At 45.7% G+C, this 9,552-nt stretch overlaps 1 pseudogene; it reads right to left on the bottom strand.

The window, feature by feature from the left end:
* Positions 1-6,247: 6,247 nt before the first annotated feature.
* LOC106302557 overlaps positions 6,248-9,552 on the bottom strand; it is an 11,042-nt pseudogene continuing 7,737 nt past the window's right edge.

Raw genomic sequence — 9,552 nt, 5'->3', positions numbered from 1 at the left:
TTGAAAATTACGTTAGGGTCGATTTGGAACCGTCATCGTGATTCCTCAAATCTTTGTCGTTCTCTCTCTCTCGATATCTCTCTCTCTCACGGTCTCTCACTCCGTCGCTTTCTCTCTCGCTCTCTCGATCTCTCACTCCGTTGCTCTCTCTCTCTTTTTCTCTCTTGTTCTCTCGATCTCTCAATCCATCATAAACAAGTACGATAAAAGACAAACAGTTAATACGATTCGAAGAATTGGAAATAACAAAAGAGAAACAACAAAGTAGAAGTCTTAAAAGGCAAAAGTCTAAAAAGCAACAACACAAGTCCTCCGAGACTCAAAAGAAACAACAAACAAAAATGACTACGCTTCCCGATCACTCTCGCGATCGTTGAGGACGGAGAGCTCCGAAGCTCTGACGATTGACTCACGAGCAGCTGGAGAAACATGCACTTCGTCTGATCTCGAGATGATCTCTGGATCAGCCGAAGGACCTTCAAGAAGAGGCGTCGGGTCTTCGCGCCGCTCTTCAGTCGGATGAGTAGGCGGAACTCGATCAAGCCGGCGTTGGACCCATACGGATCGAGACTTGCCAAGATTCGAGCATCCACAAACTGAGAGTCCAATAAGAGAGGAGAAAGCGTGAGATCTTCCTCGGGTATCTCGCCCACCCTAAGCTTCTCGGCTTCCTCCTCGTACTTCTTCTCTTGCTCGGCGAATATCTTGATAGTAGCTTGCGAGATGTCGCTCCCAACCCTCTTCAAAGCCTCAAGGCATTTCCTGGTTCCGAATGCTTGGCTATGAAGCAACCGAGCCTCCTCATAGGGACCTCGTCGCTCTTCTCGGGAGCGAATCCTAGCGAAGCGACGATTAGCTTTCGCGGCCATCTCGGCCTCAACTCTTCCTCTTTCCCTCGTCACTTCCAGGATCCTGGAGTCTCTAAGGCGCCTCATCTCTCTTTCATGAGACGCAGCGAGCGAAACCTTCTCGCCTTCAAGTTCGGCGTTCTTCCGCTCGAGCTCACGAACGACTCCTCGGGATACCTCCAACTCGGCTTTGAGCTCATCTCTTCGAGCAATGATGCGAGCAACCATCCCGTTAAGCCTCTCGACGTCAGCCCTCGATGCATTCAGCTGGCGAGCAGAAGCTTCCTCTTTCTCCGCGTGCTCCTTCTTAGCCAGCTCGAGTTCGCCCAAAGCTCCCTTCAGGGCAGTGTCGTACTTATCGATCACGACGTTCGTCGCGCTATCCCCCTAAACAAACGAGGAGATGAAAATTGTAAGAAAAAGTTAAGGAACGAAACAAAAAAAAAAAGAGAAGAGACCGAGCCGTTTACCAGCAGCTTGGCCCTCGCAGCTTCCTCGTATTCACTCCCGAAGATGAGGTCCTTCACAGCGGGCAAAGGTTTCACCCTCCCCCTTAGTTGGTGAAGGAACTCTTCGCACTTCTCGGGAACGTACACTCGAGGGGCCGGTCCCTCGTAGTGAAACGAAACCTTGTTTGGAAAGTTGACTCCGGGCACCCTCCTCAAGATAGCGGAGCCGCGAGAAGAAGTGCTGATCTGAGCGACCCATTCTCCAATTGGAACCGGAGTTCCCTCGCGAGAAGACGCCAGAATAGGAGATCGCGCCTCATCGCCAACCTCGTCCGTTGCGTCTCCTGATCAAAAGCGGCGACTCCCCGCTGTCGTCTTCAGAACTGTCCGGACAGGCGACGTTAAGAGGAATTCCAGATTCCTCCCCTTCACCAGTTTCCGCCGCTTTGTCCCGTTCTCCCGAGATTTCAGCCTCAGAAGCCTCCTCTTCGGATTGAAGTTCTTCTTCTTGAACATCGCCCTCCTCAATCTCAGTCGGTTCTTCGGGATTCTCCGACAGCTCGTCAACGGGCTTCTTCGTCCTCTTCTTCTTCTTCTTCTTCTTCTGGGGTTCGCCAGAAGGAGGAACGTCGCTCGCCTCCTCGGCGCTCCCCTCAACTCCCGAGCCGCCCCTCTTCCTTTTTTTACCCTTCCCCGCGTTTCTAGCACCAGAAGGGGGAACCTCACCAGCGCAAGGAACCGTCGTCGAGGGTCCCTCCTCGCTGGCCAGCGCGATGAACCGTCGTCGAGGGTCCCTCCTCGCTGGCCAGTCCCAGCTGGGCGGCTAATATCGTGCTCAAATCAGGAAGAGTTCCCATCCTCTTTGCTTCAGAAACTTGCTTCTGGATGTCATTCGGGAAGATGTCTAGTCGCTTGGTGCGAATAGGAAGAACAATCGGAAGATCAGATCTCCACTCTCCTGAAAACATAAGGCAGAAAGGTCAGGACGCGACAAATAAATTTTGAGATCGAAAGAATAACCAGAAACGGCGAGAGAACGCACTTCGGGCGATCCGGTCCTTAAGCTCGCGAATCCTCTCGACGGTAATCTCGGACCAACGGTAGATTCGAAGCAAAGGGACGGCTCGAACGCTCTTCAGGAAATCCTCAGGATAGACTGGAGACGTGGGATGGCCAACTGCGAGCACAACAAAAAGAAAGTTCCGTTAAGATCAACAAAATCAGACGTAGCTCGCGACTAGATATTCTACCACAAGAACGGTTCCACAGGACATGATTGTCCTCTCGAGGAGGCTCCTCGAAAGCCGAGTCGTCGGACTTGATGAAGAAATAGGAACGCTGCCAATTCTGCGTTTTGTTTGGATGACCGGCGCACACATTGCATTTTGGTCGCATCTTCACCGTGTAGGTTCCGTCCTTCATGTCGGTTATCAAGGTCATCTCCTCGAACGACCTGACGCTCATCGGCACGTCAATCTGCTCCGCTAGAACTGATAGAGTGACGGCTAGTCGCAGCGACCCGTTCAGTAACTGACTAATCGCGAGATCTTGCCGCCTAGCGTACGCGGTGATCAGTCGCGGGATGGGGAACCAACAGCGAGTTTCATCCTGGAAGTAGGACTCGTATACCGTTTGGTACCCGATCGGAGGAGACCAAGGCCTTTGCTCCTTCGTAGGAATGAGGAAGGTCACGCCTGTAGCGTTATTGGCCCGAAGAACCCTCTTCACGCTCCTCAGGGTCGACTTAGTCTCCTCCACACCGTCCCAATCTTGACCGGCCACGAAAGCAGGGCGCAATAAATCAGGATGTAGTCGCGGAAGCTCCTCGAAAATCCCTTCGGGATAGAAGGTCGTCGGAAACAACTCGGCTTCAGAATCGTCGTCTTCCGAAGGATCGTCTTCCACTGCGCGAGCTCTCAAGGTAGTCGAGTCAACGGGCACCGCCCCGTTCTGTCTGTCTCTCGCACACTCCGTCGCATCCCTCACGACGACGTTCTCGCTCCCTTCTCTCGCAAGCTGCGTAGCATCTGCGACCAAAAGCCTCTGGGAGCGAGACAAATCAATTGTGTCCATCATCGCCTCGTGATGAGTCGATTCGAAATCCCCGATACAACCTCCGTCAGGACTCCTTGCCGGAGCTGATGCCGCCGCGACTGATTTCCCCTTTTGCTGCCTCGATAACCTCTGAGCTGACGACATGGTAGAACAAGGCGGCGAAGAACGCGTCTAATGAAGGCTATAACACTTAGAGAGATAAAAGAAGGAGAGAGAGAAAGTACCTTTGATCGCGGAGGAAACTTGAAGAAATGAGAAGGGATCTGCGTATTTATAAGGAAAAGAGAGGGGGAGATTCGAGGCATCATCATTAGGTCTATTCGGGCCTAGATGGGCCTCGAAACTCTCCCTAAAAACCCAGCGAACCCTCGCGACGTTTCGACTTCTCGGTGCATTTAAAAGGGAAAAAGGGGGGGGAAATTCGAGGCGTCGTCATTAAGCCTAAACAGGCCTAAATGGGCCTCGAAACTCTCCAAAATGTCCAGCGGACCCTCGCGACGGTTCAGCTTCTCGTCTAAATCAGACGTCGGTCATCTTAAAATCAGAATAAACCAACGGCTAATCTAGACATGTCAGTCGGGATCCGAATATCCGCGACTAATCAGCCTCAAGCGGAAATATGCCAGAACCTTCTCTGCGACACAACGACCAAAAGGAGCGAGAAAGCTTCTACTGCTCGCTTCCGAAAGAACGACGCTGTGCGACTCGTCGACCAACCGCTCCAACCTTCCGACAGGCCTTCTATTCCCTCAAACCTTCAAACCTTAGAATCCATCACGAGCCAGAAAGCACTTCGCTCACTAATGGACTGGGGGGACTTACTGTAGAGGATGGATTTGACCATCCCACAAGGCCCGAGGAATAGAAAGGCCTGGCCCGGATTAGGTAGAGCGACGGCTCGATCGGTCGGCTCAAGAGTCAGGTCTCTCGGCTTGACTCTTGAGTACTTTTAGTCGATCGTCATCGACTAAAGTATATTCGGCTCAGCGGCTGCTCGGACGCCTACGGGCTTCTCGGCCCAGCAGAGGAGGCCCACCAAGATGGCGTAAATTAGGTCAAGGACGAGGCATCAGGACGTCTATATAAGGGAAAGGGGAGACAACGAGAGAGGGATCCGAAATAACTGACTAACACTTGGCGGCTAGATTAGGGTTTTCACCTTTGCTTCATCTCGCCGTTAGTTGTACTTTTCCGGTAGCTCATCGAGCCACCGGCTTCCTTTCTGTCGCATTCTCTTCATTTCTCTTGTTACCGACTGAACGTTTTCTCCGACCATAAATAAGACGTCTTTGTTAAAACCCATATCTTCTTTATTACCGTTTTCCGATCAAACATTCCTCTGCCTCCAAGTGATTTCCTTGGGCCGCCTTTAATGGCTATGGACATTTTCGTCATATCTTCAACAAGAGCACAACTCTTATGCGTTTTACCCATCATCCCTCTGTTTTCTTCTCTCCCTCACTCGCTGATAAGCTTCCTCTTAAATAAGAAGCCGACCCTAAAAAAACAGAGGCGGTTCTGCTCTTATACGGTGGAAGTTTGCAATATATTCCAAAGAGCTCATAACCATCACTTCCCTCACCACATGTTCCACCTGAGAGCAAAAAACAAAGATGATTTATTCTTATTTGAACTCCCATCTGCTAAGATCAGAAACCAAACGCTGAGATTAATCTGTCTCACCAGGCTTGGTTTTGACTCTATCCAGATTAGAGTTGGAGTTAGAAGGCACCGAGCTCGTAGTAGTAGTCTCACCGGAGACGTTTTCCATTTTGCTGCTGCGCATTAGCAACCACCGAGAAGCAATCTGCTCGATCCAAGAGGGCTGAGTTATAAGGAATTTCCCCTAAGAGCAAAGCGGCGGTGGAGAGATACCCAAACCGTCGGCCTCCACTTGAGAAGACGACGATGAATCAGTGAAATAGAGAAGCTCCACTACTTGCGTAGGCAGAAGCTCAATCAATGAAACCACCGGCCTTATTGGGAGTAAGCGTTGTTAGTAGACGAGTTGTAAGTTGCCAAAAATCGTCGCCGCCGCCAAGATGAAGCGATTCAAGCCTTGTTGCTTCCCGGAAGGTCCAACGCCGCGGGATCTAGATCCGAATTCTCTGGTCTCATCCATCAAAGTTAACAACTCCAAACAACAACACCGGGAACATGGAAATTGGAATCTCAGAGAAATTCTCGAATGAGAGAGAAAGAAAATTTGAATGCTATTGGAGGTTTGATGATGATTCTCAAGAGCTGAGGCCTAACTTTTATAGTTGGAGATCCACCGATTGGAAGGAGAGTAAGAATCATTGATCCTGGTTGTAGCGAGTCAAATAGTTAATGTCTCGTTAATGACATTGGATCAAATTCAATGAACCAGTAAGGCATATTAAGAGACGAATGCGATAACGAAGCGACACCAAAGAAACCGACGTAGATGCAAAGAACACTAATACCCGAGGATATCGGAACCTCCATTGATAGAACCCTAGAAAGAATGGCGGAAAGACATCTTGATGCTGAAGACGTGCCAATCTCCTTTATGTTTAGGCCCAATTATATAATGGAAACATATTATGGGATGAGGACCAAATAATTATTTAATAAGAAAAAAGAGAGAAAAACAATGCAGACATTAGCCATCTACTCGTGCATTTCGTGTGTTATATTAGTCTATGGGATTGAAAACGATGCGGACATTATTTACTCCATCCTTTATGTGTTATATTAGTCTATGGGATTGAAAACGATGCGGACATTATTTACTCGATCCTCATGTTTAGAGTCTTATTGGTATCTATAACGTTATTTCAGTCAAGAATCAAGCAACAACAATTCAAAGTTAACTAAAGAAATAGACTGTTATTCAGTAACTTATACATTGATGATAGGACAAAAGAGACTTCAAGAGAAAAGAGCAGAGTAAAAGAGTATGTTCCAAGTATCAGGTAGACCAGGAAGACACCAGTGGCTATCATTACCAGGATGGTTCCCACTGTAAGAAGAAGGATGAGCATCTTTACGGAGCTGAGATAGACCGGTTATGTCGAGCCAATAGACCGGGTTCTTCAATCTCCTAACCACTTTGTTTAAAATCACCCAAGCCACAGGTGACCTTCCTCAATACTTCCTCCCGTAGAATGGCTGTGTGTGACTCTTACATGACTTCATTGGCTCTCCCCAATCCCTTCCACTGCCAACAAAAGATCGTCTAGAGAATATTAGAGAATAGTAGAACCATAATCACCTACACAATAACATACATTATCAAAATAATAGTCATGGCCGGTTTTGAGCACAAAGGATAAAACATTTGTCTCCATCCCTAAATTTTAAAGTGCTATTATACATAGATCACATGGTCTTTAAATTATCAATTTCTTGCATTAAGATTAACATTAAAATGTTTATGATTCCCTAATAGCTATGCTATGCCTAGAAAATGCTTAGCAAGTAACATCAACTACCCATTGAAACGGGTTTCTTTGTTTGTTTACTTACTCGTAATGAACAGGAGAAACGCCATTGAAAAAAACATTGGTCTTAGATGGATTGACAAATGCATTAACCTATCGAGCCTAAGTGGTCATCCCTTTGTAATAAGCGACTAGTCTGTTCATGTCTTTGTATAATCTGTTTCCATCTTCCATGTAGTCCCACCTGGGCCACACAAACACACGTAGACGTCATCAAATGAGTCAAAACTCAAAAAGGAAGCAAACAAAAGCCAAAGAAAACGTACGGCTGGATGTGGTCGATATGGGTCCACCAATGCCAACCGTTGAAAATCAAGACGTCCATGCCTCTCCACATTTTTCCTTGCTTAACTACCTCAATGTTTCCGTTGTAGAAGACGCTCTGGTATGGATTCCCTTCCACGGCGGAGATGACATAACCCACCAGATCAAATATTCCAGGCTCTGCAACAGGGAGGAGTTTGATCAAATGTTCTGGTATGGCTACGCTTTCCATTTTCCTTTTTTCTGTATATCACTCTCTCATGCCGTGAACCACAAAACATATCACTCAACCTGAACAACATTGAAAAGCTGAACTAAAACACATCGAAAGATCACTGCTTCTCTACACAGCTACAGTCAGAAACATTGGATAAAATAGCAAACTTTACAATTTAAAACAAAATTTGTCTCCTAAAGAAAGCTATTAAGTAAACAGAATAAGATTCAACTTTCACGCCTTTCCATCAACTTCATCTACCAAAAACAGAGACAAAATCAGAATCAAACTTCATGGCAAATCCTTACCATGGTCTTTTTCCAGCCTATATAAACTATATATAACTCATCATCTTCAAATCACAAACCTACAAAAATAGAAATAATATTCATCAATTGTTTCAACTAAGAGCAAAATTCAGTTCTAATAAAACTCAAACAAAACCCAGATTTGTCTATTCGGCGGTGGTAATACTCCGTACAGCCTCTCCTTTCTTCCTCCACACTCATCTCTGCTCCTCCACACCGTATCGATCCTCTGGTTCGTCTTCACCCTTCGACTGTTCAAACTTCACCAAAATCAAAGCCACACAGAAGAGATGATGAGAAAGTAAATAATTTGTAGATCTAAAAAGGAGGAGGAGATTCGTTACCATTAATTGATAGAGATGGTAGTGGAGATGGAGAGACATGAGAAGAGATCTCCAGATGGTGGAGAGACATGGAGCAGGTATCCCAAGGAATAGAAGAACAGACATGGAGAGAGAGAGAGGGAAAAGAGTAGAGATGTAATAGCCGGAGAGGAGCAGATCTGTCACGAAGTAGGAAATGAGGCATCACAGTGCTTAATAACTTCACGTAGGAGAGAGGCAGAGGAGGAGAGGAGGCGTTACAGTTACGATCTGTAACTTAAATGAAACGCTAGTTTTTGGGATGGTGGGACACGTGTCGTGCTCACAGAACTCGACTTATCTAAGTGGAATCTCAGGTGTTTTAAGGAGAAGAGAAAAACTGTTCTTTGTAATAATATATATAGATAAGATTACTTTTAAATATAACTACAAATAATAATAAAACAGTAATTACAAATGGTGTTAAAAGAAAAGAAAAAACTACAACTGGTTGAAGAATGGGTCAAAAAATACCAGGACGTGGAAATACTCATGTCCATGTTTAGTGACGCAACATGAACCGACCCTTTTTAATAATCATTGCAACTTAAATTTTAAACAAAATAAATTGCTGTTACGTAATGTCGACTACAGTTAGGATTGTGTTCTCAGTGCGGTTCGCTCTATGAATCCCATCATTGTGATTGACTTTTGTCATATTTTTCTATTTTACGTGATTAGAGAATTCACAACAGTAGAATCTAGATTGTCATGGAACCCCCTTGCTACCGAATTTTTTTTTGGTAACAACGTTAAGATGCTTCCGAATTTATTATTAACCAAAACGTTTTTATTTGCTATTAAACTTTTTAATCAGTACCAAAAGATAAAACTACACTGGTATGAGTTCGAGCAGATATGCAATCGCGGTTTCCACTTAAATCAGGAAGGCTACTGGTAAGATATCTCGGACTCCCTCTTCTAATGAACCGCTTCTGGGAAAAGAGAACCTTAATTGAAAAAAAAAAAAAGACATCATCAACATACGCATTCCAATAATGGCAACAATTGCAAACGCTTTGAGAAATAGGCGAAGACGTGGGCATTGTGCATATCATCTTCATGTTATCAAGGATTCACTTGCATAGCAGATTTCAAAGACTATTATGGGACACTCAGATAGATCACTGTGGAAACATGATTGTCACATCCCGGTTCTCCCAAACTGGAATTGTTTTTGTTTTCTTATTAATTAACTTGATTTGGACCAAAGCCCATAGAGTCTTTCTTGTCAGTCTCGAGTCAAACCAATATGAATTGAACAAGTTCCTAATCTCTTACTTAATGGTTGAGTTTTACACTTGCCCCGTTTGGAATTCGGGGCGAATTCCCAGTTAAGTGGGGTGGAGTTGTCACATCCCGGTTCTCCCAAACCGGAATGGTTTTGTTTTTCTTGATTATTAACTTGATTTAGACCAAAGCCCATTAGCTTTTATCCTTCTTTTCTGGCCCGTGTAGTAAACCCTAGGGGTTCCTCTTATTTTCCTATAAAAAGGAGCCTCCTCCTTCTCTTCTTTCCCATTAGAAATCAGAGCGAAGCCTTGCAGAGTTCCAGAGAGATCTGAAAACCCTAGCCGTCAAG

Source organism: Brassica oleracea, chromosome C7, assembly GCF_000695525.1.
Source record: "Brassica oleracea var. oleracea cultivar TO1000 chromosome C7, BOL, whole genome shotgun sequence".
Classification (NCBI taxonomy): Eukaryota; Viridiplantae; Streptophyta; class Magnoliopsida; order Brassicales; family Brassicaceae; genus Brassica; species Brassica oleracea.
The sequence above is the reverse complement of the archived record's forward strand: the minus strand, read 5'-3'. Positions and strand labels throughout refer to the sequence as shown.